This window comes from Takifugu rubripes, chromosome 4 (genome assembly GCF_901000725.2).
Source record: "Takifugu rubripes chromosome 4, fTakRub1.2, whole genome shotgun sequence".
NCBI lineage: Eukaryota > Metazoa > Chordata > Actinopteri > Tetraodontiformes > Tetraodontidae > Takifugu > Takifugu rubripes.
The window spans coordinates 11,681,085-11,708,867 of record NC_042288.1 but is presented as its reverse complement, the minus strand read 5'-3'; the positions used below and the strand labels follow the sequence as shown (position 1 = coordinate 11,708,867).

Here is a 27,783-nt window from a genome sequence, read left to right as displayed (position 1 = left end):
GGCTATGAAAAGTGAGGACTTCTCAACCATTGTTTGACCCAGAGAGGGACCTGACCAGCTGGGAGACCCCCCCCCCCCCCTCTCCCCCCTTCCTTATTCGACAGACATAAAAGGACTCGAGTTGACGTTAAACAAAAACGTGATGGATGATCTAGACCACAATTGAAGTAAACCCAACAATATCTGTCGGCTGCTGATCCCAACCTCGAGCAGGGACAGAGGAACCCATATGTGTCGCCTATTAAACTGAGATGAAGGCTTAAAATTGACCATCCGATGCCCCCCCCGGATGTCTGGGGAAACGCCGCGTGCGCCACAATCGATATTTCTCCTGCGACATGACAGGTGAAATGCATCAATAACGGTACCATAGCACAGGCGCAGGGCGGTGGGACGGAAGGGGGGAAGAAACTAATCAGTTCATGAGTTACCAGCTCCAGCGCTGACATTGACCACTCGCCCAATCTCCAAATATGAGGAGGAGGAGACGTCCAGAAATAAAAATGAGTGACTGCTAGAGCTGGTGATGTCACTGGCTGCATTTGTCCCCCATCGCTGCAGATAGCTGCTTCAACCGGGGGGCTTGGGTGTCCTTGAGACAGTATGACAGAGATACCCCCCCCCCCCCCCCTGCACTGCTGCTACAGGTCTTTGGAATGGGGCTGGCTCCAGAAGCTGCAGACAGGAATTCAACCCCTGGGCTGATAGAATTATGTAAAGGGAAAATTGTGTATTTAGAAGCGCCAATTTGCTCCTATTTCGTGATGATCAAGGGTCTAAAGTTATCAGTCATGGTCAATGACGTGACCGAACCCACACGCAGGGTTTTTATGACGTTTGTCGTCACTGATCTTCCACTTCATTCTTATTTTTTCCAGGAAAAAAAAAAGAAAAAGAAATCAGCGTCCTATCATGAGGAGTGAGTGATTCTATCTGATGCACAGCGAGCTGGGCGCCCCCCCCCTTCGGGCGCTCCAGCCGTCTTTGACCAGGAAGAGAGGGAAGAGCCTGCGTTCTCGCGTGCGTGTCTGCGCCGTCGTGCGTGCGCGTGCGTGCGTGTCTGAGGAGGGGAGACATTGTTCCTTGACGTCACCGTTTAGCCCAGCCATCCGCTGCTCTCAAACAGGTCTTTGTTATTCCGAGGCTTCCACCGGAGACCGGCCGCCCGCAAAACACGGAGCACCGCCAGGAGCGTGGAACGGACCATTTGGCTAACAACATGTTCACATCGCTGCCACTATTTATGGGAATAATAGAAATGTTTGCTAGTGTAATATGATACAATTATTAAGGGGTGCTATTTAAATGCCACCACTTTTTTTGGGCGCATGTTTTTTCTAAGCTAGTCCACATAAACAAGCAGAGTATTTCCAACACAGCTAAAGAGATAAAGATAAACTGCTCCGTTTACAAAACCTTCATTACAAAGACGGGTGAGGCTCTAACGATCAGATGAACCTTATAATTCCGTATTCCCAGTTTTAAAGTTTTAAGTCTTCTTCGTTACATCACTCTTTGGGGCTATTTGTAGTCTTTCACCCGACAGCACCAGCAGATTGTCAGTCAAATATCGCACCAGCGCAATGAAAATGGTTTATTATGATTATTTTTATGAACTCTTACCCCCTGCCCTGACTCCCCCCCCCCCGCTGCGGCGGCGGAGCCGTGACGTGCGCTCCGCTCCACCGTCACACCCGGCGTCCCTCCGCGGGACTCCAGTTCACACTTTCCCGCAGACCCGGGAGCCCGGCTCGCTGTGGTAACTGAATAGCCAGTGTAATCTGACACTTCAACTTGCCGTGCTCGGCGGTAGTTGATTCAGTCAGTCAGTCACACTGTCTCCGAGCCGCGCACGTCGTTTATGCGAGCCGGAGCCAGCGAGCGAGAGCAGCGCCGTGGACACGAGGTTTAGGGGGGAACAATACGCGGATTCGCCACTGAGCTCCCCGCTTAAAGTAAGTTTGGCGCCTGCTCGGTGCGGTTAGATTTTTTGTTGTTGTTCTTGAACGCGTGCGTGGGGTCGCTCGAGACGAGGCTTGGACAGATACTACCTGCTAACAATAGGGTGACCTCCCGGAAACCTTTAACAGCGGCTGATGAACTCGGGGCGGGAGGGGGTCACGGTCTGTGGCCGCCAGAGCGGCGGCGGAACGCGGCGACGCGCTGGAAGATCGCCCGGCTCCCGGGTGCCGTGCGTCCGTCTTGTGCAGACGAGTTGCCGGAGGCAGAGAGCCGAAGTCAATGCGCTGCGCGGGGTCAGGTCCAGATCTATGCGGGCGGCGGATTTGTCCACGCCAGTGGCGTGTGCGTCTGTGCAGGTCTGGTCTCGGTTGATCAGCTGATGGCTCGGTCGGTGCTAAACTGAGAATGTGTGTCATTGAGCTTTGACAGGCTCCCTTCGGCGCTATTATGAGCTGCGCCGCGCACTCCGATGCGCTGCGCACTTGTGTCCATATGTTAATCTGTTGTCATGTTGTTGTTGACATTTCCTATTGGTTTAGTGATTATACTGATGATTGGGTCCTCTCAGGGTTCATTCAGAGATTAGTGCCCCCCCGCCCACAATGTAAGGTCATTGAGACCTTCCCATGTAAACAGTAGGTGATTACTATTATTATTATTTAAAGTAATTAAGTAGACGTGATTATTTCTATTACACTGAAGCGTGGATATCCATTGATTTGAACCCCCCCTGCCCTCAGAGCACACGTCGGCCTAAAACTACATCCTCAGTACCAAACTTTGTAATCCGTCCTCCAGCAGGAGCTGCTTGGAGCAGCCTTCTGCCACAAGTCTGGCGGACCCTCCCCATAAAAAAAAAATCCTCCCATCTGGATGTGAGGCCAGCCGGGGCAGAGTTCCATAGAGAGGGGGCTCCCTGCAGGAGGAGGAGGAGGAGGAGGAGGAGACTGACACTCTTTCATGACCGTGCACCCTCCTAAAGTTTGGGAAGGGGGGGGTCACAAGAACCTGCCTTGGTAAAGCTAAAGGTAAATGGACTAACCTTTTCCCAGGAGGTTGTTCTAGAGCTGCCAGTTGTTCCAGTAAGTGTTTCTAATATCTAATCAATAACTTATAAATTGGCTGTGCAGCTGCGATAACAAGGTGTTGTGCCCCGTGGCAGCAGTGCATCAGCTCTCTTTTGAGCTCCTTAAAGCCCGTGATCTAATTCTGTGTGAAACATAACATTATATTTTCAGACAGTGGGTGTTTATTGCAGCGGGATTGCGCTGGATTGCAGGTGCCGGTGCCGTGTCCGTTCCCCGTATGTCGAAGAACGTGTGTAAACAGATTTCGGATGCGCGCAACCACCGCTCTCTCCTTCCTTTGCTGTTTCAATCGGTGATGTAATGTAATTGTTTCAGCAGAAACACATTAATTAGTTCTGTTCAACTTCACCCCCCCCCCCCACGCTGTCGCGAAGCGGCATGAAGTCGTCTCCAAATAAAAAGCACGGAAAATTCGCGCTTGTGGGCGTGGATTACCTTTTAACGCTGCGAGAGGAAGATGAGGAGGAATTAAAGCCATCTGCAACTTTGTGGAAGTTGGAAGCGCATCTGTGTTATTGTGTGTCAGTTTTCTTTTCTCCTGTCGTCCCTCGCGGGGCCTCTCAGCAGCCGGCCGGCCAACGAGGCTGAGATGAGGCAGAAGAGTGTCTCATGCTCTAAACAGGCTGAAAAGTCCCTCAGAAAGTCACTCTGAAATCAAATTTCGGGGCTGTGATGCTGGGCGCAGTCGAACACGTGGTGATTTAGAGCGAGCCGTCAGGCTCTACATACCATAATATGCTTAGAAATGGGAAAATGGAGACCGGCAACTGGGACCGTGTGTGCTGGCAGCGCTACAAGTTGCAGCATGGTGATGGAGGAGCTGTGTTTAGATGCAACAATATGCTCGTCGCCTGGATCCAACATGGAGGCTGAATGGACTCTCCACGGTTCTCATTGAGATTTTATAGAACTCGCACAACCTGAACTCCATTTCATCTCATTCATTCCGTCGTTTGGATCAAGCCGCGGTTATTTCAGTCCAAGAAACTGTATCCCGCAGCCAATCTCCAAGATCTGTGGATGATTAATCCCAGAGAAGATTGAGGCAGTCAGCGCTCTTTCTTCTCCGTCCTTGTGCTCGTGTGAAGTAGGGAGCTGTGACTGATTACAATCGCGAATAGGAAAAACACCTTTCTCCTCACGTCTGGCTAATTAGCTTATTGTTACTCAGCAATTTACCAACTTGTTCAGCGTTAGCCATTGTTTGCAGAGCGGCTGCGCTGCTCCAAGCTGCTAAGTGCTTTAAAACCTGCCGAACGCTAATCACTGTTTTGACAGCCTGACATTTCATCTAAGTGCTGGTGGTGGTTTGAAGAGCGCTGCACAACACTCGCCCGTTCACTTGATATGGATTCCTGTAGCTGGGTGTCTCGCCGCCATCCCATCCCACCCACTTGTGTCCTGAACAGAAGTTCTCCTTTGTTTCTGACTCTCTTTCTGTCTCACTTGTGGTGCATCTTGGCAGCCCTTTTCATCTAGCCTGAGCCTTTTGTTCCTGAACATGTCTAGTTTTGAACTTTTAATAAGGATGCGAGAGCTTTTTAAAGCCTAATTTTCAGAATAAAGGCTCGGCGGAGGTAACAACTTCAAATGCTTATGTTTGGGCTGGGTTTGCACCCTGATACAGCCTCCTACACGTGGAGCATTTCAGTCCAGCAAAGAGTCTAACTCTTGTTGAGAGCAGCGCCGCGGCCCCATCAGTTCGGGGCCCAATTGAGCCAACGCGAGGTGCCTCGATGCCGCACTGGTCAGCGATACCCTCCAGGCTCCAGTTGAGTGAGGAAAAATGGTTGGTAAGCTGCTTTAGTTTTCCACGGAAGTTGTGAGAATTTGCTATGAATTTCGGGTCGTCTTTAATCCTAAGTAGCCGCAAACACACCAGGACCGGGCGACGGCGTGGTCGATGCCTGGACCGGGTTCAGATCTGGACTTCAGCAGATGTAATCCACTGGAAATCCAACTTGCAGGACAGTGAAACTAAAATCCTCTCCGCGGTTTGGACGTTCCAATTGACTTTGGTCATGGCTTATTAAAAACGGTGATTTTGGTTTCAACATTCTTCCATTACCAATCACTGCTGGGACCAGCTGCGGCACTAAATACCGCTAGTTTTCAGAATCAAGCCAGGAATCGCTCAGTGCTCCACTTCACATGGCATCCTCTGAACAAATGCAAATTAAAAACGCTTTGTTAACCTTGCAACAGGCTTTCCGGGTATGTTAATTACGCCATTCTGTCGCCGTGTCAGAGGAAATATAAACTTGATGTTTCCCTCAGACGTGCCTCTCCTTGTAAATGAGTTGTAAATGCGGAGGCAAAGCTGGCGGGACGTCGCCGTGGAAAACGTTACCTTTGCCTGTCGGATTTCTGGCGTGCAAATGAAACAAGGCCGCGCTGCAAACATTTGCATCAAGACCCTTCCTTGAATAAATAACGATTTGCTCCAGATATATTCCAGTTATCACATGGCTCCAGGCAAAGTGTCCATATTAAACGGATGCAGACGGGCAAATTCATCAGACGGATCTTTAAGTGATTTAACACGAGCGGCGGCTCGGCTCTCGTTCTTGAAGTGCTCAGTCCTCCACCTGTGTGATGCCTGTTTGATTTGGGGTTAGGAGGGGATGCTCCTGTCCTGACCCCCCCCCTCCACTGCCCTCGAACCTGGAGACCCTTGAATCATAAACGACACTCGTTCTCTCTCTGGGAACAATATGTTCCATCCCTCCGTTCTGCCACCGCTGCTGCCTGCACTCCAGACTTCTCACCAGTTCCCCTCGCTCTTCCTTCTTTTTCAACCACTGGTGAATCCCTCTCGGTGCTCTCCGCTGTGCTCCGACGCTGGCGAGCCAGTCGGAGATGAACAGAAATGATACTTTGTACATCGTTGAGTGGCGTCGACGTGTGTCTGTTTAGCTTGTAAATCCAGTTTAAGCTGAACAAACTCATTGTCCTCCTCCTCCAACTGTGTGCTGTCTGTGTGCCCCCTCCCCCAGTCTCCCCTTTCAGTTGTAAGTACAGTCGCTAATTAGTCTCTCTCCCTCTTCATGCTGGGTCAGTGGGTCTGCAGTGTTGCCGCTGATCTGCTGTGTTTGCCTTGTTTCCCCGTAAACCGCTGCACTCCAGCAAGTTAGCGCACGCCGCAGCCGCCGCCTCCTCCGAGGGTCTTCGCGCGTTCACGTGCCTTCAGTTTTTACTCACCTGGGACATCCTGAAGCCTTTTCAGGCCAGGTGTTATACTCCGTTTCCACTAATGCGGCTGTGCCGCTAAATGATACCGACGTTACCTAAGTAAATAAGTCTTTGTTTAAATAAACAGTTCTGAGGCCAATTCCGGCGCCGGCTGTAGCCTTATCGTAATACTTTGTCTCCCCGGGGCTCATGAAACGGACGGTAGCTGCGCCAGCCATGACAGTGCCGTGATGTCATGACAGTGAAAATGAAAGGACCTCGACAAAGGCCGTCTTTGTTGCGCTAACAATGGGCCTGTTAGGACAGGCTAACCAGAATTATGGTACCTGCCGAATTACCTCACGCTGACTCAAATGCACTTATTTGTAATCCGTTCATGAACCTTCCATACACCCTCCATACGCCACCAATCACCTTTTACCAAGATAATGCAGCACATCCGGTGTTTCTAATAATATTTATGCCTTAAGCAGGCTCTTGTCTGGTCGGAAATGTTTGTCAAGGTGCACAGCGATGCGGATGTGGGAGGTAGACAGGGATGGCGGAGAGTCCCTAAAGGCAGGCGTTAGATTCTCTCCATCATGGCCTCCGGGGAAGCATATTTCCTTGTGTTCTGACAAAGTATATTAACTTGGATTTGCTCACTCTATTCATTCTCCGCCTCTGACGGGGGAGAGGGAGTCGTGTTATCTGTGCTCCCGTGTCACGCTACCCTCATGCATGCACCGAGTGCAAAGGTCTGCGTGTGGCTGCTGATGGTAGAGTACTTCTCATTGCCTTTGCATACGCGCACGTCACATGCAAATCCCTGTTTTTGCAGACGGGTGGAGATGCGTAGATTTATTTATTTATTTATTTCACTTGCGCGAGCGGCCTGTTACCGAGGCCGTTTGTGTCGGTCGGAATAACTTGGATCATATTAACATGTAATCTTCAGCTCCAGCACCCTTCTGTGAAGGTTTATTTCCAACCCTGCTGATTGATAGAAAAAGTCCATTACTGCGCGCGCGGGGACTTTGCTTCGCTCGCTACCCTCGCTGCAGTTTTGACACAGGAGCCGGGCACTTTCCCAGGGTTCTGAGGACTGACTTCCCTTTCATAGTCCTGCCTGGCTGGCTCAGATAAAGGAGCATATTTTAAACCTCTGTGTGGATACAGCGGCTGTAAAGGGAGACGGTTTGTGGGCAGGGGGCCGTTCTTAAGCATTAACTCCACCATGGGGGGGGTAAGGGTATGATGAGGAGATGGTGTGTCAGCAATTTATAACACATTTTTCAAAAGCAAAGGCCTCCAAAGGTGTTACTTGAAATAACGCCGGGAGCTTTTGCTCATTTGTATGAGGTCAGTAACGGGATTAATGTGTGCCACTGCTTTCTAATTTCATCATGTTAGAGACGCATCTTCCTGGCAAAGCAAGGCTGCAGTGGAAGCGGCTGTTTGTCACGTTAGTAATGAGACCCGGCTAATCGTGTGCATTCCGGAGACAGCGTCGATACACTGCTTTGCGCTTGCCAGGGTTCGGCCCCTAAACAATGTTTATCATTGTCTCGCAGGACTCTTTAATTATCTGGCAAACATCACCGACAGAGCGGCCCTGGGTTTTATGATATTAAAAGACGCGAGGTCATTATTCACAGACATGATGTGCGTGAGAAACAAAATCAAGATTTTTTCCCCCAAATTTTAGGTCCTTGTCTTTAGTGGATGATTCATATTTTGAATAATATAGAAAAAAAAAATCAATAGCCAAACCGAAGCTTCAGCTGGATTTATAGTAGGAGAGGTTGTGGCTTGAATCTGATAAGGTTCATTTTTTTTTCAGTGGCAGAATCACTTTTAAACATGATGAAAGATGAATCTTTTGGGGATATGATTTGGCTCCTGACAAGACGGTGATTTGTGCTTGTCGGCGGCTGATTTTGCATTCGGATCGCCTAAAGGAAGTAGGATGCGACAAAAGTGGAAACCTCCTTTACTCTTGTTAATGTTTCTTTTCAAAACACCCTCCATCAAATTTATAATGTCATAAATCTAATAGAAGGAAAATAAAGAAAGCTCTTAAGAGCTCTTGTGCGCCTGCTAGCGTCGTAACGACTATCCATTACTCCAAATTCCCTAAATAAGCTGCAGCTAATAATGCACTTATTGCACATCATCATATTGCATCACAGCCGTCCTGCAGCCTCCGCTCGGCCGTCTGGTGGGACTCCAGTGGGAACCGAGTGGCGCGTGTTGACATTGTTAAAGATCCACGTGAGTAAATCACACGTTTCATGTCTGAGTCATATATATTTGGAGGAGTGGGGGTGGAGAGAGAGGAGAGGTGGGGGTGGCCGGGCTGACCCAAACATCTTGAGGCTGTTGCACAATATTCAATGTGTGTGGCTGCACTCTGCTGCCTAGCAATGGTCAACAACAACAACAGTGACAGACATGGCTGTGAATTATGAATTTGGGCCAGATAACACACGCGCCACGCGCACACGTGCACACGTACACCATTAGCTCCACCGGGTAACTGTGTGTGCACATTGCCATGGAGTGTGTGTGCGTGTGTGAGAGCGAGGTGGGGGTAGCAGCAGCAGCAGTGTTGGCTTGGGGTGAGGTCCTGCCCTGGTTTTCTCTGGAATTCCTTTGTTTTTGGAAGCTAGAAAGGGGAAACTGAATCTGCGTGGCCCGAGGGTCTTGACTCCTTGGGAATTCTCTGCACACATCTCCCTGTTGCCAGCTCTGATGGTTTTAGGGGTGGCTCTGTTTTCAAAGCTCAAGCAGCTAAGGTGTTTTTCACCTTCCAGAGAAAGCAAACGTTGGTGATATGACGGCTGCACCCGCAGTCAGGGGAGGGATGCTAATAAATGCTCCACAAATCTGCACAAAAGTTCATCAGCATCCAACGTGGCTTAAATAATATTACAAAAGAATATTTCTCTGAAGACTACGGCACAGCGATTTCCTTATGCCTTTTTTAATAACCTTTTATTTCAAGCTAACGAGTGCTGTAATAGGGAGGTTGCTCTTAGCATAAGCTAGCTTAAAAATTCATGGCTCGTTAAACATGATAAACCATATCACCATTTAGTTCCTACAACAACTTTTCCATGACCAGATCCTTATCTGGGGCTCTGCCGCTTTAAGTAACTTCCACAAAGCCGAGCTTTTCCCTCTTGTTTGAAGGGGGCTCGTGTGGAGTGCGGGGGAGGGGGAGGAGGGTATTTGAAAAGGGTTGTTGCTTGCCACCATTGAGCCCTGCCTCATTCTTCGGTGTCCCCTGGAACAGGCGGGAGGGGAGGTGGTGGATGAAAGGGGCACAGCCGAATGGCTTGAGGTCTGGTCACATGAGCGGTAATGGTGGTCATGCTGGTCCTTTTCAGGCTGTCACAGTAAATCTGTTTGACTTGTCACTTTGTAAATCATTATGAAGGCTAAAAGCCTCTCTATTGGATTGTGGCAGGGAGGGGGAAGGCAGCAGGTTTCTTTTGTGCCCACTTGAGGATGATGATAATCAACTTTGTTTCTGGCCGTCTTGCTGCGTAGCTATAATTAGCTCCCTCCCCTCTTATCTTTGGTTCTAACGTGTTGCTCCTCAAAGCCAAACGTGCAGCAGGGTCTTGAAGATTTGCGACTTGAAGTTTTGGGCCTCATGTTCACTTAATTCGAATGCTAATGTAGGACACATGGAGATGACTCTTGTTCCTCCCCTCTGGGCCAGAGAGTGTGAGACTCACCACCCCATCTGCGTCTAAACTTGCAGTGTCACTTTCTGACCGAACTGGTTGTTGTCTGGGGAAGTTTATCACATGACGTCAGATTCTTGACGGGGTGCAGACGCCGGCCGCCTTCATTTTTTTCCTTCGCTCTTTTCCTCTGCTCGCCCTCGTTTCCCTCGCCTTTTGCCACGTGTGTCGGCAGCAACCGTGCCTGGGCCGCGGCGCCGAGGCAGACATCTGTCGCTCTGCGTCCCTGTTCCGATCTGTGGCTCAAAGCGTCCAGGTCACGAAGAGTAGCACACGCCGTCCGGGCACTGTGGGGCCAAGTTTACAAGCCCTGATTCGCTCTTAGGTTTCTGTCTTCCTCATTAAAAAGCCTCTCTGCCACATGTGCCCACCAGGGCATTGAGCTTTTTGTTGTCGCTGCATGGAGCATCTGTTATTTGGACTTTTGTGGCATACCGGAGTGTGCGGTGTCCCATCTTGTGCTGACACAAGCTTTCTCAGACTGGCCTTTTGAGGAAAAGAGCAGAAATGTTGGTTCCATCGGGGTGTTTTTGGCCACTCGCACAGCTGAGCCAAATGGAGGATTTGACAGTTAAACTAGATCTGTGTGCCTGGGGCGGTCCCAGTACTGACAAAACCAATTACACAATGAATGAACGGGGCGCTAATTGTAGCTGTTCGGCTCAGCTATAGATTGACATGCTCGCGGTTGTCAAGCCTAAAACTTGACGTAACGTTTTCAGAGTTTAATGGTTGTTTATTGATCTCCATCGCTGCTTTGACATTTGCTATTGTTGCTGCAGTTGTCGCTTTTATCTCACAGTTGGCGACTGCACGATGACGGGAGACGCTCGGCTCAGATGCTCATGGGAAAATGGGAAGTTGAGAAAGAATGATTGCAACCAAAAAATTCCCTCTTCTCTCAGAAACTACTAATCTGGACGAATAGCCAGTCCACACTACTCAGCTAATGTTGCCGTCTGTTTGTCATCATTAGCTTTACTTCTGGATGCTCCTAGGTTTCAGATGTTGACAATTCGTCTCTCCATGTGCCGATGATTTCCTTTGTTGGGCCGTGTTGGTATCAGCTGCCACGTTTTTCCCAGTTCAAAGCTGTCTAAAGCAGGTTGAGTAGTTAGCACAGCAGGCGGCTGATACTGGAAACTCCGACACATATAGTTGCAGGGTAAACATTCATCCTGTTTGTGAAAGTTCTCTGAGAGCAAGAGAGTTTTTATGAAACCAATTTGACAACATCCATTTCACAACCCTTCCTCCTCACTGCCATTCCATTTGATTTTACGACAACGCTGCTTGTTGCCACGGCGCTTTTCAGCCTTTTGAGTGTCAGCTCTCAGATGTTGGAGGGTTTTCAAAACTGTCCTTGTCTGCAACTAAAATACCACACAGCCACACGGCTACTTTGATAAAAAGGCCACAGAGGCCAGATCGACTCGGGTGGTAACAGAAGTTTAATTTTTTTGAAGTTGAATTGATGGGAAGTAAAAAGCAGAAATATTTGTAAAAAAAAAAAAAAAGTCCATCAATTTGTTCATGTTCATATTTACAGAATATCAAATGGATCTGAAACATGATCTATTTTTAAGAACGTCTCTGTTGTTTCAGCAAACACAACTTTTAAATTGAAATAAAGTCCAATCTGTGAGCGCGGACAGCGCTACAGCACCACTAGCATGGTGCTTTTCTGATAAAAACAGCCCTATTTGATGTGTTGAAATCCTCGGGAATAGTCGGCTTTACAACGTCGCCTTAGCCGCCGGCTCTGAAACCGCTCCGATTGAACACGTCTCACGCGAGTCGCAAAGTTAAAGGGTACCATGTGTGACGAGCCGATTAGGCTCCTTTATGAAGTCTCTGCCTTTTCTATATGAATAACAGCATTTGGTTGGTCGGGTGGAAATCCCAGCGATAGAAATTCGAGATTTAAAAAATGGCAATGATTATTCCTGCATGTGCTGTTTTTGAGCATTTCTCAATATGTATTTTATTGTATACGTTGCTAATATAGATAAAATATTTTTAAATAAGAACAATAGAATGTCTTTATATAGATTTTTTGTCCCATTGTAGCTGGACTAACACCCACAGATAGATTGATAGTGAGTTGATTTACAAGAGCATGTGGACGCGAGCATGTGTGATCCACGTTTTGCTTATATTTCACTGACCTGGAAGCAGATACGTCCCGACAAGTTGTTTAGACACAGTCTGCTGTGTGTGGTAGCAACAGGTAGGCAACATAATGAACCGTGGCAAAGCGTTTTTGGAACGACGGGGAGTCCGCCACGATGCTGAATCAAAGCCTTCACGTCATGTTACATTCAAAAGTGCATGAAATCAGCGTTCTTCTGCTTTAGCATCTGGCACCAAGCCCGTTTTCACCAACTCACCAAAAGTTTCAAAGGTATTTATCGGTGCTCAATGCTGCCCCCCATGGTTTCCATCGGTACTGCGCTGCTCGTCCTGCATGCGTGCACAAATGCAGACAGAATGTGCATGTATCCAACATCCTAAGTGATCCTGAAGCGTGCTGATGCAGCGTTACTGTTACCTCATTTGTAGCGTGTCCCTGTGCAGGCTTGCACCTATATTTAACAAGCTATTTTCACTTCCTGAATCTTCTCGCTGACCCCTCTTTGCCTTTTATGCAGCAGTCTGTTCTACAGCAGTGACAAGGAAGGTCGCGGCAGTGAAACAGGACAGCTCGTGCACACACGCGCTTGTGTGTGTGTGTGTTACCGGGGCCTGACAGAAGGAGAAAGCGAAAGTAGGAGGCAGTGCGGCTCTCTACCCGCAGCCTGTCTGCAGCTACAAATCAAACCGGACACAGTTACTGCTGTCTCATATGAAACTGATCACTTACACACAGAAAAGTGTCAAAGAAATCTCAAGGGGTAATTGTTGGTGCTCCATCATTGCTGCTATCCCGCAGCTGAGGTGGACATCTCGTACAGTTCCTGGCCTTTAAAGATGCTGCTAAAGATTAATGTTGTCTGAGCACATTTTAATCAGCGCCGGTGGTCGGCTGGTGATGCCGGCTGCCTGCACACCTAAAGTGGTTTCACAGGGTGTCAGCGGTGTCCTTGAGAATGTCGTCGCGTGACGCTGAACTTGCACACCACATAGAGGACAGATAGACCGAGCTTTGAACGGGTTTGCAGGAGGAAGAAGGTGAGAAGCCTGGTTGGTGAATTGAAGTATTTAGAATTTTCCTATTAAACCTCCCCTCTCTGAACTAAGATGCACATTGAGCAGCTCTTGCTGTTATTTGTTTCTATGCTAATTTGCACAAGCAAAGATGAGAAAGGGGGACGTTATATGGCCTTTGATTAAATGGGATGTTTGAATGCCCTCCGCCTTCAGGAGAGATTTGATACTTGAAGGGGTTGAAGTGTTTTTGATGGAAACTTCATTAATGATTGATAATAGGAGAGCAGTTAAAAATCTCCCTGCTCCAGCGCCATCAATTATTGAAACCTCTCTCCTTGCATTTTGGTGGCACATAAAATATCAGTCACCATCTTGAAATCCGGAGCTGATAATATCTGTCACAAAACCAGAGCTCGGTATCGATTTCCTCGGAACAATCCCTCTTCCCGGCCAGTGCGCCGAACATTTCAAAGGTGAGATCGCAACAATTAACATCAATTGGTTGCCGCTATCTGAAGTCATCCAAGTGTTTCTGGGCCCCTAAAATTGAATCGAGGCCATCAGGATAATGTCTTATTCTTTGCTTGCATTGTGCCGCCCCTCGTCCAGCTATCCGTTTTATTCCACGCTAACATGCCGCTGCGCTCTTTCATATCTGCCTAACCTCTTCAGACCGTGTGCACTGGCCTACATTTACACTGAAGATCACGGGCACACAAGCCACATGTCGAGTTTAATGTTAAGGGACCGAGTGGGTGCTTGAATTTGACGTCGGAGGTTCGTGTCAGCCGGTGTGTCGGTGCGTGTCAGGAGAGCTGATTTAAGCTGCACGGCTCACGAGCTGCCAGTCCTGCGGGCTTCTCCTGTGTCATCACCAAAGGTTTCCATCAGCTCGCGCAGAGGGAATTCTCTCGTAGAGCATCCACACAAGAGGCCCGATTAAGTCTTTACGCCACATGTGGCGGCCATGTCTAGCCAGTCATGCTCACAGTGCTGCGAGGTTGCTTCCAGGCACGCGAGAGTAGATGTTTTCATGGCCCTTGAATCGGTTGTGGAAACTTCTTGAAGGAAATAATTATCACTCACAAGAGGGCCGACCACAGCTGTTGGATTTCTTTGAGTAATGCCGGCCTTTTTTTTGTGTCATCACAGCCGGGCTGTTGAAGTTCAAGTTATTCATTGACTACAAATGGAGCCTCACGGCACAGCGTCTGCTGATTTTTCTGTCGGTTTCACAACAAGATGCGGGGATAAATAACTTTTTCGATGACAAGGAAAAGAACTTGGATAGATAAAGATGAAAAGTAGCAGCAACCGATGTGGCAGCTCCTCTTATCTGAGCACGGAGCCTCAGTGTAGCAGCCAGGCAGGCACGGCGTGCTGCCCATCTTGTGTCAACAGCAGATTATTGACATAAGCTGTTTCCCTGTCAGCTATGACTTCTGTCCTGAGGGCACCAGGAGCTGCGGTGGTCGAGGTGATTAGACTCACGGATGGAGATTAACACGGAGAGGTGCGGGACAAAGGCATAAATCACGGCCGTGACGAGGCCGAGAGCGTCGCGTGCGACCTTTCAAATGGCGATTGTGACGCTTGTGGGCGGACGCGTTCCTGCTGTGGCTGCAGGAGTTAAAAAACAGGGTCATAAATGTAAAACTTGTATGAAAGGTTAATGTGGAGTGGGTAGCGGCGGAGAATAGGCGCAAAACATATGAAACACTCCATACGTACAAGCATTAAACACTACAAAAGACTGGAATGACTCAGTCTCTCTCTCTCTCTCGCTCTCTCTCTCTCTCTCTCTCTCTCTCTCTCTCTTGCACAAAGTGAAAAGACGGTGCTCTTTTATTAAGTAGGAAGTGAAAATTGTCCACCGGTCTGCCGGTTTTCCTGTCTGTCTGTGCACCACAGAACATCAGAAGGGTTATTAGAGGAGCCCCGTGGCTGCCACTGATAACGCCAGTCTGGGCGCTGCTGCTGTCGATGCCGCACGCCCGCGTGGCAAACATGGGCAGCCGCGGGATTACCACTCTGTTTCTGCTGATGCCTTCCTTTAGGTTACTCCCACCCCCCACACACACACACTTCCCCACCCCCGGGCCACGTTTGAATAACTCGTCTGATGTGTTCTTAACGTGACTGCCGGAAAACTGAATCTCTCTGGATTCCGAACAAAATGATTTTGTTTGTTTCTTCTTTTTCTTGCTGCTACTGGCCACAACCGGTTATTTACATGCTCTGTCACTTACTGGGAGGAGTGATAGAGATGGGTTTGGAAGCTCACTAATCCACTCTGCTGCTGTCATTAGAGAGCAGCAAACAGACTATTACCACCTCCTCCTCCTCCGTTTTCTGGCCATCATAAGTCTGCCTGGAACGTCTTAGCACGTACGCACACACTCACGCAGCTGCGATGGAGAGCGCCTCTTGTTTCTTTAGCTCCACTGAGTGGATCCCTGCTTCGGTAATTGATCCTTTTACACGAGGCGGGGCGTGTCAGGGAGAGAGAAAGAGAGGGAGGGGGAGTGGAGGGGCGGCGGGAGGGGGAGAGAGACCCTGAGTGTTGTCAGTTTGCTGCATTAATTTTTCAACTGTGGTCAGTGAGACTGGAGCGACGGAGGTGGGGCTCGCCGCAGAGCTCGCTCAGAGGAACCACGCCATACCTGCTGCTGCTTTGTCTGGCTGCACAAGTGTCCCGTTTATTAGCGCCCCCGTGCAAAAATTAGCCTCCCTCTGTGAGACACAGTTCTGATCACACGGCTTTATTTGCTTCATGACAACCTCCTGCCAATCACTTTTTTTCTTTTCTCCTGTTTGCCTTCTTCTTCTGTGGTGTAAAAATAGCCCCCGGATGGCTGTGTGAGTTGTCTGACTGTCCACAGCGTGCAGTATGTGCAGTTGATAATCGGACCTCACTTCCTGTTTGATCCCTGCTCCGCTTGCTGACTCACGGATGACGCTACCAGCCCAGGTGAGAAAGGGCACAGAGCATTAAGGCTCGTTCTGTTCGACAAATTCTCTCTGTCTTGTGAATCATAACTCTCAAAGGCTGCATCTTCGCCACCACGATGCCTTTCACCGTCATCATTAACCACAGAGGATGTCACTGCAAAGACTTGCAGACACAAGTCAGATCGTTTGGCTTTCGTTTGGGGGGAGGTAATACGTGACATTTAACACCTCCAATTATTGACTCATTCTTGTTCCGTGGTATCTGTAGATAAAAAATGTGGGTAATTGTGATCTGGAGTCATCTGCAGCCTCCTGCATCGTGAGCATGCAGTTGCTTTGCTGCATGAATTTGTAAATGTTGGTTGAGGTAAGAAAATGTATTCGGGTTATGTTACGTCACCACATTCAGGGTTAATGCCTGAAATGTTGAGTCAGCTAACAACATTTCACCAAGTTGCGAGCTGGACCTCGCATGACCTGTACGATCTACAAGGGAGATCGACCCTCTCCAGGGTCGGACTCCATCATCCTCTACCCCTCCTTGTAGCTAGCTAGGACAGGCCTTCCACTCCTAAAGCATGATTGCATTCTTGAGCGATTCCACCCTCTCCTTTAGAACAAGAGCCCTCCGCATCTCCTGCTCTTTCAAGTAGAGGCTGCTGGCCCCGTTTCCCCTTTGAAGATGTAATCTTGGAAAACACTGAAGACATCTCTGGGATTATCTTAAATGTCTTCAGTATGTCAACAGCCCGGCTCCGTTGCAGAGCGGCGCTGGGCCGTTTAAGGGGTCGGCTGTGATGACAGGCGAGGATATGCCGCTTCGCGGAGGTGATCGCGGGGTCAGCTCTGCTCGCTCCTCTCAGAGCCAGACTCCCACAGCTAAAACTGGATGATAACAGACACAATGGAGTGATGCATTCCCCCGTCTAGGTGCATTTACAACCGACTGTCGAGCAGCTGAGTGCCCGGTAACAGATGGCGTTGGAGGCTAAAGTTCAGTCGTGTTTTCCAAAAACCGAAACGTCTTGAGCGGCGCGGTAAGTTGAGACGCATCCCTGAGCTGCCACAAGAGGGAAAGTTCTACACAAAATTAGACACACACACACAAGTGGGCGCTCCTTGAAAAGGATCTTGACTTTGTAATCATATCAGATGCTATCAGGAGCAGATTTTAGGAAGGGTAAGTGCTCGGAAAATAAATCAGAGAAAAGCTGCCTTGGGAACATGTTGTTATCCTAATTACCTGCTGAGCGACACGGCAGAACCGGCGTTGATGTCGATGCCGGGTCGCCCTCCTCTCCACACAACAGGCCTGTCTTGCGTGGGCTGCTCTCTCCTCTCCTTCTCTTTGTGCGCTGCTTTTTTTCCCTTCTTCTTTTCATCCTGGAACACAGACTCCTCGCCAGAAACGACACACATTTTTTGGGGGGAGATCTGGCTCTGAGATTCGGCCCAAACTCGCACCAGCGAGTGTGCGGGCGCTGGCGGTCTCCGCCCCGATCCCGAGGCCTCGCCCTCCTCGGTCTCTGAACCCCCACTCCCTTCGGCGTGCGGGGTGGGCGCCCTCATGGGCGCCAAACGATTAGTTCTCTTCTCTGTTGGCCTCCACACAGGAAGACATAAGAGATAATGATATCAGGATAGGTGAGCGTGAGCAGTAGGAGAAACACTTGACCTGTTTGTTTTTGGAAAATGGTATTCCTCTGCTCATTTCCTCCTGATAAGTATCTGACAGCTCCTAGTAAAGTGTTTTATCTTGGCTGGAGGGAAATGGCCTCACTCTCGCTCGCCCTGCCAATCGATAGCAGAGACTCGGCCGTTTTAAATCGCAATTATAATTAAATCTGTTTTTTCTGGTTGTGTTTTTTAATTGCTCAGAGGTCATCAATTACAAATAAACACGAGTCGACTTGGGCTTTTAGCTCAGCGGGGGATTTCTCCTTGCTTCCTTCCCTCCTGCTGGCTTCTCCTTTACCTCTTGAGATGCAGCTGCAGATTCTCTCCCTCCTCCTCCTCCTCCTCCTCCTCCTCCTCCCGATATCATTGACTGCCGTTTGCCACGTTTGGGGGGGGGCATTGATTTTTTTTCTTTCTTTTTACTGCTCCCAATTCTCTCAGGTTTAACAGTTGATGGTTTGACGCCCAGGCACGGCGCCACCTGCTTTGAGGAGATGATGTAGACTTTTATTGCTCTCCCGCTCCCTCGCCCGTGGATGATAATGCATGTGTACGTGCGCGTTTGAGTGAGCCTTGTCTGATTTGAGCAGCCGCTTGAGACTCGGATTCCCCCCAGGAAGCTAAAGTAAACGTTATGGTGTTAAGGGCTTTTAGTGGGCAAACTTGGGCTTTGTCATCTTCAGCATTTAAATCGCTCTGAAGACTTTGCGCAGAAAATTGTTTTACCTCCGCCTGTGAGTGCACACACACCGTCAGAGCATAGGCACCTACGCTCCTCCATCACACACTCGCACACACACACTCCAAAGTCAAAGATGCAGGCGCTAACCTCATTTAACGTGATTAGTTTCTTTGAGGATTTTACCGCAGCCTCTTATATCTGGGATGAAAGAGTTCACGCTTCTGACAAGGATAAAGAAGAAAAAAGCCCCAGAGTCTGCAAAAGCCGGGGTGAGACGCTCGGCTCTTTCACTGCAATATTCACCACATTATGAGCCAGCGCCCGTTTGTGCTTATGTTGCTCTCCAAAAACATCTGTAACGCGCCGCTCAAGTGGTAGCAATTTCCCCGTCGTCTCATGTCACAGCATTACAAGCGGAACTCGATTGCGGATCTCCGCTCGGCGTTCTCTGGCGTGCTCAGTTTCTCATAAACATCGGCTTTCTTGCGTGGTTCCTCCAATATGCAGAAAGGATGTGCCGCTTGGTCCTCACTCGGGTATTTTCCCTTTGAGGGCCATGTTATTGCAGTGATTTTAGAGGATTGTTCTTCCAGCCTGATCTCTGCTCTAATGAAACACCGCTGCTCTTTGAGCCTCGAAAGAGCAGAAGACCTCAACGTCTGAAACAGAAGAGATGTGGAAAAAGTCCACTCAACCAGAAAACTATTTGCTGTTGACTGAACAATTGAGTTTTGTAATTGGTGTGTTTAATCTCTCAGCCTTTAGATACTTGGTGCACACGTGTTTACAAGGGTCCAGCGGTGCGTGTTATAGCTGGGTAATATCAGCCTAATAGGCTTACCTGTCAGCGCTGTGTGGGATGGAGACCCAGTAAATCACATTTGTCTGTGACACCTGCTCGCCTCCCCGTGTATTTATGAGCCTCTCCTCCGCCCTGTCCTCTTCTTGTTGGCCTTGCTCCAACATCAACCCCTTCTCCCTACGCCTGTTTCTCACCGGGCTCCTTCCTCTTGAATCAGGGAGCATGTGTGAAGAGGTCTGGAGGCCAAACTGAAACCAGCCATCTCTTCTCCCTCTAACAAACCTCAGGAGGTATCTGATTTTTGACGTGATACTTTTGGCCAACCTTGCTTTGGAGCGATCGCGCCGTTTACGTGCCAGAATACCAGATGCACAGAGGGGGTAATGCATAAAATATGACCTCTTCTTCCTTCAATCTTGTCTTGCTATGTTCAAAATAAAAGAGTATCAGATGAACGCGAGGAAACAGCGGTGTTGTGTGTCCAAATCCTTTAGATTGCTTTGGTGAGATACAGTGTTTACTAAATCTTGTTGTCTTGCCCACGAGCCCCAGGCTCTACTATCTTACAATAGCACCTCTTTGATAACATGCTGATAGTTGCCATAGTTTCACCAAGCTTTCTCGCTGTTTGTTCTAATAAGCAAATAAAGCCAGCCGTTGAGGACACACTACTTTCTACATTCATTTTCCTCGAGTGTCACGTTCAAATATCACATTCAGAAGGCAAATGTCACTCTTTGGTTTTATGTATTTGGAAAAAGAAAACCCAAACTTGCATTTTCCGTACGTGTGTGTCCTTCGGTCGACATAATAGTGGGAGTGTTGCCATCCCATCCATCTTTATTTTATGTCAGATGGTCTGCCGTCCCCCCACCTGCCGTCTAATCATTACCTCACGACTCTCTCTTGTAATCATTGGCCATTTCAGAAACTGTGTCTGGTCCCGATTTGGTTGCAGCTGTATTCCAAAGAAAACAAGTCTCCCGTGATATCTCTATCTGGGATCTGAGTGTGCAATTTCAAAAAATCAGCAGCTGGTAGTGGAGCCAACTCTAATGCTAGCAATGCTAACGTTTGCTACGGCTACAAACGGGATTAATTGCGCAGCACAAAGAAGATAATGTACAACAGGTTTTAGGAAGAACCTTCTGGAAATCTGAACAATTGAAACTTTTATACAGAACGTATTGCAAGTTTCCTCTCAAATTTTCTGTGCAAATTGGTCTTTGCCGCTTAGCAGGTGTGCTGTATATTTTATCTCCTTAGAAAATGGCCCCCAGGACAGCCTGGAGCAGAGGAAACGTGCTTGTTGTAGCTGTGGTCGGGATTGGAAACACTAAACAATGGAAAACAAAGAGGGTGTTGTGTGTCAATTACCAGGAGATTTCTAAGATAAAGTCAGGACTTGTGAGTTACTCTCTTGTTATTTTCATGTTTTTATTACTGTCGGTTGGAGTAGAAAGTAGAAAATGCTTTGATACGGCTTTTGTCATTCAAATTAGTTAGTGTGCATTAACCAAAGATTAAAAACCACTGCAGACCTTCTAAATATGTTATTATTACTATTTCTTACATTATAAGTTCACATCAACTTGAATTTGTTTACTACAGCATTAGTATTTTCTGCATTAGCTACTACAACACAAGTGACATTTAAGTTAGCAGAGTTGACCTTGATGACTGGTGAGCGGCGAAGGTGAACTTGCACCTTTACCTTCTTTAATGGTTAAAACCTAACGTCATAATAAATCTCCAACAGTAACGTTTGGTCGCTGATGTTCGGCTGAGCCCCCAAATTTTCCGGACCTACGCTGCGTTTGTGTGCAGCGTGAATATTGTGCAGCAAAGTGCCGGTGAGGGAGTAAGAGGCGCGTCGTGCGTGTGTTTGTGTGTGTGTAATGGACTCAGGATGAGGACTGACCAGAGCCAGGCTGCTGATAACCTTTAGGAAGGACGCGGTTCCTGTGTGTGACTGTGTGTGTGTGTGTGTGTGTGTGTGTGTGTGTAGGGGTATACATGACTGCTGCACTGTACAGGCGAGGCAGTGGCAGTTTGATAGGTGGTGCAGCTGCTCATTGGTTCATTGGCTTTCCGGGCGGGTTGGGGAGGGCAGCAAATGGGGCAGTATTGCAAACTCCCCCATGGCTTCCTGCATACATTTTTCAACACTGGGGGGAGAGGGTGGGGGGGGGTTTATTTCTTCACGATACCGTTGTCCTCTGTGTGAACCATACACTCTCTGGTGTTCCATTAAAAGAAACCTAACAGCATTTTTCCCCTTTCTTTCTTCTCTCAGGTTGCCGCTTAAGGAGGGAGGTCAGCAAGGGACGGAGCGTGAGGAATACATGAAGGGCAGAGCGGGGGAGGGGAAGGTGACCATAGAAACAGTCCGACTGAGGTCAGAGTTCACCCAGGTAAATGGATCTTTCTTTAAATCAATATCATTGTGCCTGTGTGCTCTTTGGTTCCGTCGTGGCTCATTTCACTGCCCGGAGTTGAGCTGTCTCAGCACGTATGAGCCACGCGAGCCAGTCGCGTATGATGGGTTGTCCTGCCAGGCTGGGGAGAAAGCGGGAGTTCAGCCTCTGACTCTGGAGAAAAGAGGAAAAAACATTAACAGACGGGCTGAGAATGAAGTTTTAAAAGGTGCAGCAATCAACACTTTGAGATGTACGACCGTGCACGGAGAAACACGTGCGAGATGCAGCGGTTTGACAGGGAAGAACCGCATAATGTGACAGCGAACACATGAAAGTATACGGAGACGCCGCGCTTTACCGCGCTGCTCTTCTGTCAGCTCGCATCCACCCCGTCTGACGCTCATGGACTTCTATCTGTCTTTTCCTCCTCCTCTTTTCAGCCTTTCTCATTAACACACATGGAACACATCAGGAGTTGATCAAACAACTGTGCAATTGAGGCAGAGTTTGGCCAGACAGCCCGCCAGGATGAGTAATGCAGAGCTCCTCCGGCTTAATTTGTTTAGAAAGCCTATCATTGCTGCAAACATGTTACAGACTGTTGCCGTTTACAGGGGAGGATTTTTCTCCCGTAGCCTTAATTGGGTGCATTTTTAATGTTAGCGCCACATAATGTGACCACTGTTGACACTGAACACTGTGGCTGTTGTGAAGCGATGTAGCCCAAATTGAGTAGAGAGTGTGTGTGACTGTGTGTGTGTGTGTGTGTGTGTGTGTGTTGGGTGGGAGGAGAACTGCATACACTCTCCATGGCTGCTTTTCCACCCGTCTGCGTACAGTCCGGTTCAGATGATTTGGAACAGCACGGCCTGATGGTTTGTGTTTCCTGCCGGGGGGGATAGTGATATCTGTGTCAGTATTTGACATTTTAATAGCACGAGTGTTTTTATCCTTCAGTAGAAGAAAGCTGAGAACGAATGCTGCACAAATGAGTCCTCAAATGCACGAAGCAGAAGAGCTAATTCGGCTAATGTCCTGATAGTTGGGGTTAGCATGACAGCAGTCGGCACGCGTTGGTATATCTCGCTGCACTTTGGACTCCTAAACTTTATGTTACAATCACTGTAAAGCAAATGTGGGGAAACTGGAAGCCCTTAAGCAGACGCTGGTTAAATCATCGGTTGTCGCCTTCACTACTCAGCACTGGCAGTGTAACCAAACTGGACGTCTCCCAGTTCTCCCAGTTGCTGCGTCACCGAAGTGAAGGCAGCGTTTGTGAAAAGCGTTTCCAAATGGATGTTGCGGATGCAGTGCGAGTGTTTTTCTTTTTCCTCTAGGCTCCGGTGCTGTGGCGCGCACACCTTGTTACCACATGTTTTCCTCAGATAAAGTAATGGATGTCAGAACTCTGGGGGATTAACTCACCGAGAGGGAATAAGCATCCAGTTCCTGGCCATCTTTTCCAGCTTTTGGCTGATTGTCTCTCCGTTTTCCTCCCGCACCTTTTCTTACGTCTGCATACATGCTAATTCTCTTCGAGGATTTTTTTTTCTTCTTCTCCTTTCTGATGTAAATCTGATACCAGGATGCGATGCTATATGCTTACGCTGGGGCGAGGCACAGACCGAGATAGAACAAGACTCTTTTTCTCCGAGGAGTTTCACCTCAGGGTGCTGCAGCTTAGGCAACTGTGATGATATTCAAATGACAGGAATGTGTATTTTTATCCTCGCCGGTGATACTCACCGCGTGGCCCATTTTTCCGCGCAGACGAGCAAGCTGTCCCTTTTTTGAATTGTGTGCAGTAAGAGACATTTCACAAATAAGCAGAGGTATAAAGTGGTGAGAGTGGGAGGATGAGAGAGAACATTGTCTTCTCCTTTCACCAGCATAGGGACAGAGCAGAACAGGTTGTGTGAGGATGCGCATTATCCTTAGCATCTTCTAACGCCGCCTCAGGGCCAACCCTCTTCTTCTAAAGCGGCTAAGAGTTTTTCTCTGAGCAGAGGAGTTGGAACAGTTGCAGCACGTTGTCAGATGGCATTCCTGGTGCACTGTAATTACCGCACAAACACTTGTTCATGTGTTACAACTTGACATAATTGCTGTGATAATTTACTGCCTTACAGGGCTTTTATTAAAGATTTTTTTTTTTAAATGAGCGATGCTCCCCAAACATTTTTGCTGCCCCAGACTGTATTCAACAGACAACCCCCGAAATGACATCACCCGCTGCGCGCCGCCATCTTTATGCGTCATTCCGCTCATGATGTTATCCATCATTGGGTCTCTGTCTGGCGTCATCAATTACTCAGAGGGAAATAAAATTAGAGGCCTGAATGGGACACAGAGCCTTGGAAGACCTGACATGGCTGTGTTATATGATTACACAACCTGTTGGCCGTCCGCCTGTCAAGTGTCTCCCGGCTCTGATGAATGGCTCTAATATGTCGCGCATCACAACACGCCACGCCATGCTCTCATTAATGGCCTCTCATAATGCCCATGTTCCTCCAATGGAATCAGAGGGGAGGAAAAAAGACGGGGGGAGGGGGTGGCAGTTGTCGTGCAAGGGACGAGAAATGGATATCATGAATGCTTGTTTCCCTGTCGCCATTGAAGGCAGTAAACAAAAGAAACACCGTGTCCTCATTTGAATAATCGCACAAATGGGAAGGTGAGACGCCAGCGACGGGGATGCACGTAGCTCCTCCCAGATGAGCAGAACATGATGGGAACGTGACAAAAACAGCGAAAGAATGCGAGAATTGTTGGATTTAATCTGCAACACGTGCGTCTGAACCGGCTGTGTTTACCTATGCTGAGCATTTGCATAGCTGGGGCTGTGCATACTTGTGTCTGGGAACTTTCCACAGGTTGAAACAGTTGAACTCAGCTATGCTAATTGCTCTTTCCTCTGCTGAATGGGGAGACACGTTCCTCGGAATCCTCCAGTCTGCTCCGCACTCAGCTCATGCAAACAACAGGCTCTGTTCTGCTGCTCCTGTAGGGTTGTGAAGGAAATGGGCGAAAACATGCTTCTTTTTGCCAGTCTTTGGGCGTGACATTGGGTGGATTTCCACAAAGTGTACACACTTTGGAGGTTATCTTAAAGCTACATGACCCTTAGCCACAATAGATGGGGGTATTTATGGCTCTGCGAGACTTTCGGTGTTGTTTACTGACAGGCTGCAGCGGAGGAGCCCTCATGATAAGCACATTCCTTCTGCTGATTTGACACGCATGTGCTCAGTAAACTTTGCCTCCTGTCTAGTCTCACACAAACGTCAGTACTCTTGAGGCCCGTAGGAGTCTCAGAGTTTTCTGGGTTGATGTTTCGGAGCGAAGCGATGAGCTGCACCTGCATGGCAGGAGACACCGTCTGCATATCGGAGCTGCTCCTCACAGCTTGACTATCTTAGCTTGATAGGCAACACCTGCGCACCAGTCTTGTAAACCACGGCCCTCAGCGCCGCCCTCCTTCAACGGGACTGCTGAAACAAAGCCATCAAATCCAAGCTCGGCACGCGCTCGTGCCCGTCAGTGTGTTTACTTCTGCTGCGTCTGAGCAAAGAGATCAGGGCAGGCGGACGGCTCCACATCAACATTAGCGATGCGGTCGTATTCATGTCTCCTTAAATATGAAGGTCAGAGGTCACTAACGGCCTGTTGACACGCAGCTGATTTACGCAGCATGCTTCAGGCTCGGGGCTCAGGCGGACACAGGCGGCCAGAGTTTCCTGTTGCTGCTGATCTGATCTTTGGGTGCTTCCAGTCTCGGGTACCAAAGTTACTCTTCGCTCCCTCACCTGTCTTGATTAAGCGGTTGGAGCCGGGCTGAACAGAACAAACTGAGGGAGTGCAGCTTCTTGTATCCCAGCAGATAGGAGCGCAGGAACAAACAAACGAAAGCAAACGGTCCAAGATCTGTGCGTAGGGGGGTGGGGGTGCCGATCAGATAGGAGGTGGCCGCTTGTTCAGCGGTTGACCCCGGGAAAGGCGAACAACATTTCTTCCTCCTCCTGCATCCTCTGGCCAACAGCCAGCCGCACTCGGCTGAAACGTGGCTGTTCCTTGTATCTCCGAGCTGCTGGAACAGCAGAAACTATCAGGGGAGCGCTGGTCTGCACTGAGGGGGAATCAAAACGGGAGGTTCGCGGCGAGCTCGGTGACAGCTGCATTCATGTCTTAGTGGGTGACGGGCTGTCCGTCTGTCAGAGCAGATATTTCTGTCTGTTTAGTGCTACCTTTCTGGCTGCCAGAGACACTCCTCATGTCATCGCTGGGTGCCTGCTGTCACTGGCTAAAAAGGACTTGGGTGCGTGCGTGTTTTTGCATGTGTGTGTGTGTGTGTGTGTGTGTGTGTGTGTGAGAGTGACAGTGAGAAACTGGAGCAGCTGTCTTGAAAGTGTCTCAGCTCTGTCGGAGCTCGCTGAATCTGCTCTCCTTTTTCAGATTTCCCCACAAAGGCGGGATTTCGCCGGGTCTTACGGGCAGACGTCCGCTTTTTCCGACACGTTTGGGAAATCAACAGATTATCTGACATTAGATAAACACTACAGACAACAGCCTGGCCCCGGCGTGCACTTTTATTGCCCGTATTATTGTTTTTTCCTTGCGTTAAAGCGGTGCACGTGTAAGATGTTCTCCATGTCCTCTCTGGTCTGGCACCTTTGTATAGGCAGCCCTGTCTACAGTTCACTTTCAGTTAATGTTACAGACGTTGCATTTACTGCTTCTTTTTTTTTTTCTTTCACAACTGTGCGAGGCCTTCCACTTGACTGAATGCGCACTTTGCTTGCGCTGGAGGCTGAGCTGCTGCTTTCGTTGGCTCATCTTGTTTTGAGGTTCTCAGCCTGCGTGTAGGGTTGTTTTGTACCAAGAGCCAAATCACCCGCAGTGTCATACGGAGAAAAAGCCCTTAAAAAAAACGTCTGGATTTGTCAGTGAATCTGTAAATTTGCAACAATGTGATTAAAATTTCAAGCACCAACCATACGAGGCCTATTAAAACTTGCAGCGTCCGACCAGCGGAGTCCAAGCAGTCGTTTTTGTGTGGGAGGTACAATTTACATGAAACATTAAATCGAAATAGCATAGTGTTTTAAATTTCCTGGGTCAACTCCATACGAGTGTGGGTGGCACAGGGAGGTGATGCCGAGCTGAAATTCTGCTGCGTGCCGCGGTTGTCTTCCCCTGGAGCGGCTCAAAAACGCGTATTCAGATGAATCCAAAGACAGAATATTTAAAGTTCTGCTGTGTGAAGTCTTTATTTACTGATTAATGGGAGCGGCTGCTATCAGAAAGCTTTGGCAAGAAGCACTGACGATTATTACACCTTCATTAGGCAAACAATGGACCTTTAAAACATCTTGTATCGCCTTTAGTCGCAGGTTTTTTTCCCGTTTTATCCCGATATGGCGGATTTTTGCAGGCAACCGGCCGTTTGATTTCCATCCCATGTTTCTCAGAGTTCTGTCATCTGATTACAAACATGTGTTTTTGGCCAAACGAGATGGCAGGCGAGTTAGGTAATGGAATATTTAGAGAGAAAAATCTGGTCATTAGCATGTTAGCAGACTGCACAGTGGCTCGGCACTTCTCCTAAAAGTCTAGTGTTTACCCAAGTGTTTACCTCTGGTGTGCAGACTGATCCTGGTGCAGCTCGGGAATGAACAGCACTAAACAGATGATTGTGTTCAACCCGGAATAATAATGGGTTTAAGAAGGCATTAGCATTTGTCTACCATTCTGCGTACAAGACAAGAAAGTGAATTTATTCTCCCAGACTACCCCTGTATGAGCTTTTACGGCGATGTTGCCTATAATTTTGTGGTGGCCGTGACAACATTAGTCTGACTTCAGATTCAGCACGCTTCCTCTAGCTTCCCAAACGCCACAGCGCGCCTGAAACCACACACCAGGGTTTACCTTCTTTAGGTTAACACAGTCATCTCCCAGTAACCTGAGCTCTCAACCTACATGTGCAGTTGGCGTGCGTGCATGTGGCTACATATGTGCCTATGCATGCATGTGATCTCACAACTGCAGAACCCATCTCTCTTTCCAGAAAGAGCTGCAGGGACTTGCCAGTATTTTCATTCCCTCTGGAGGCATTTCCGCA

The 27,783-nt window shown here is 48.5% G+C and overlaps 1 protein-coding gene across 4 annotated transcripts in view; it reads left to right on the top strand.

The window, feature by feature from the left end:
• The first annotated feature begins 1,776 nt into the window (after nucleotides 1-1,776).
• Nucleotides 1,777-27,783, top strand: part of zmiz1a (zinc finger, MIZ-type containing 1a) — a 72,490-nt gene continuing 46,483 nt past the window's right edge. For 2 of the 4 annotated variants that reach the window (XM_003964004.3, XM_029835708.1), the window contains exons 1-2: nucleotides 1,778-1,955; nucleotides 21,536-21,653. The gene's annotated coding sequence lies outside the window, so the exon portion shown is untranslated. Of the gene's footprint in view, nucleotides 1,956-20,505; nucleotides 20,647-21,535; nucleotides 21,654-27,783 lie in introns of all 4 variants that reach the window. The other 2 variants (XM_029835709.1, XM_029835710.1) reach the window with 2 other exon arrangements.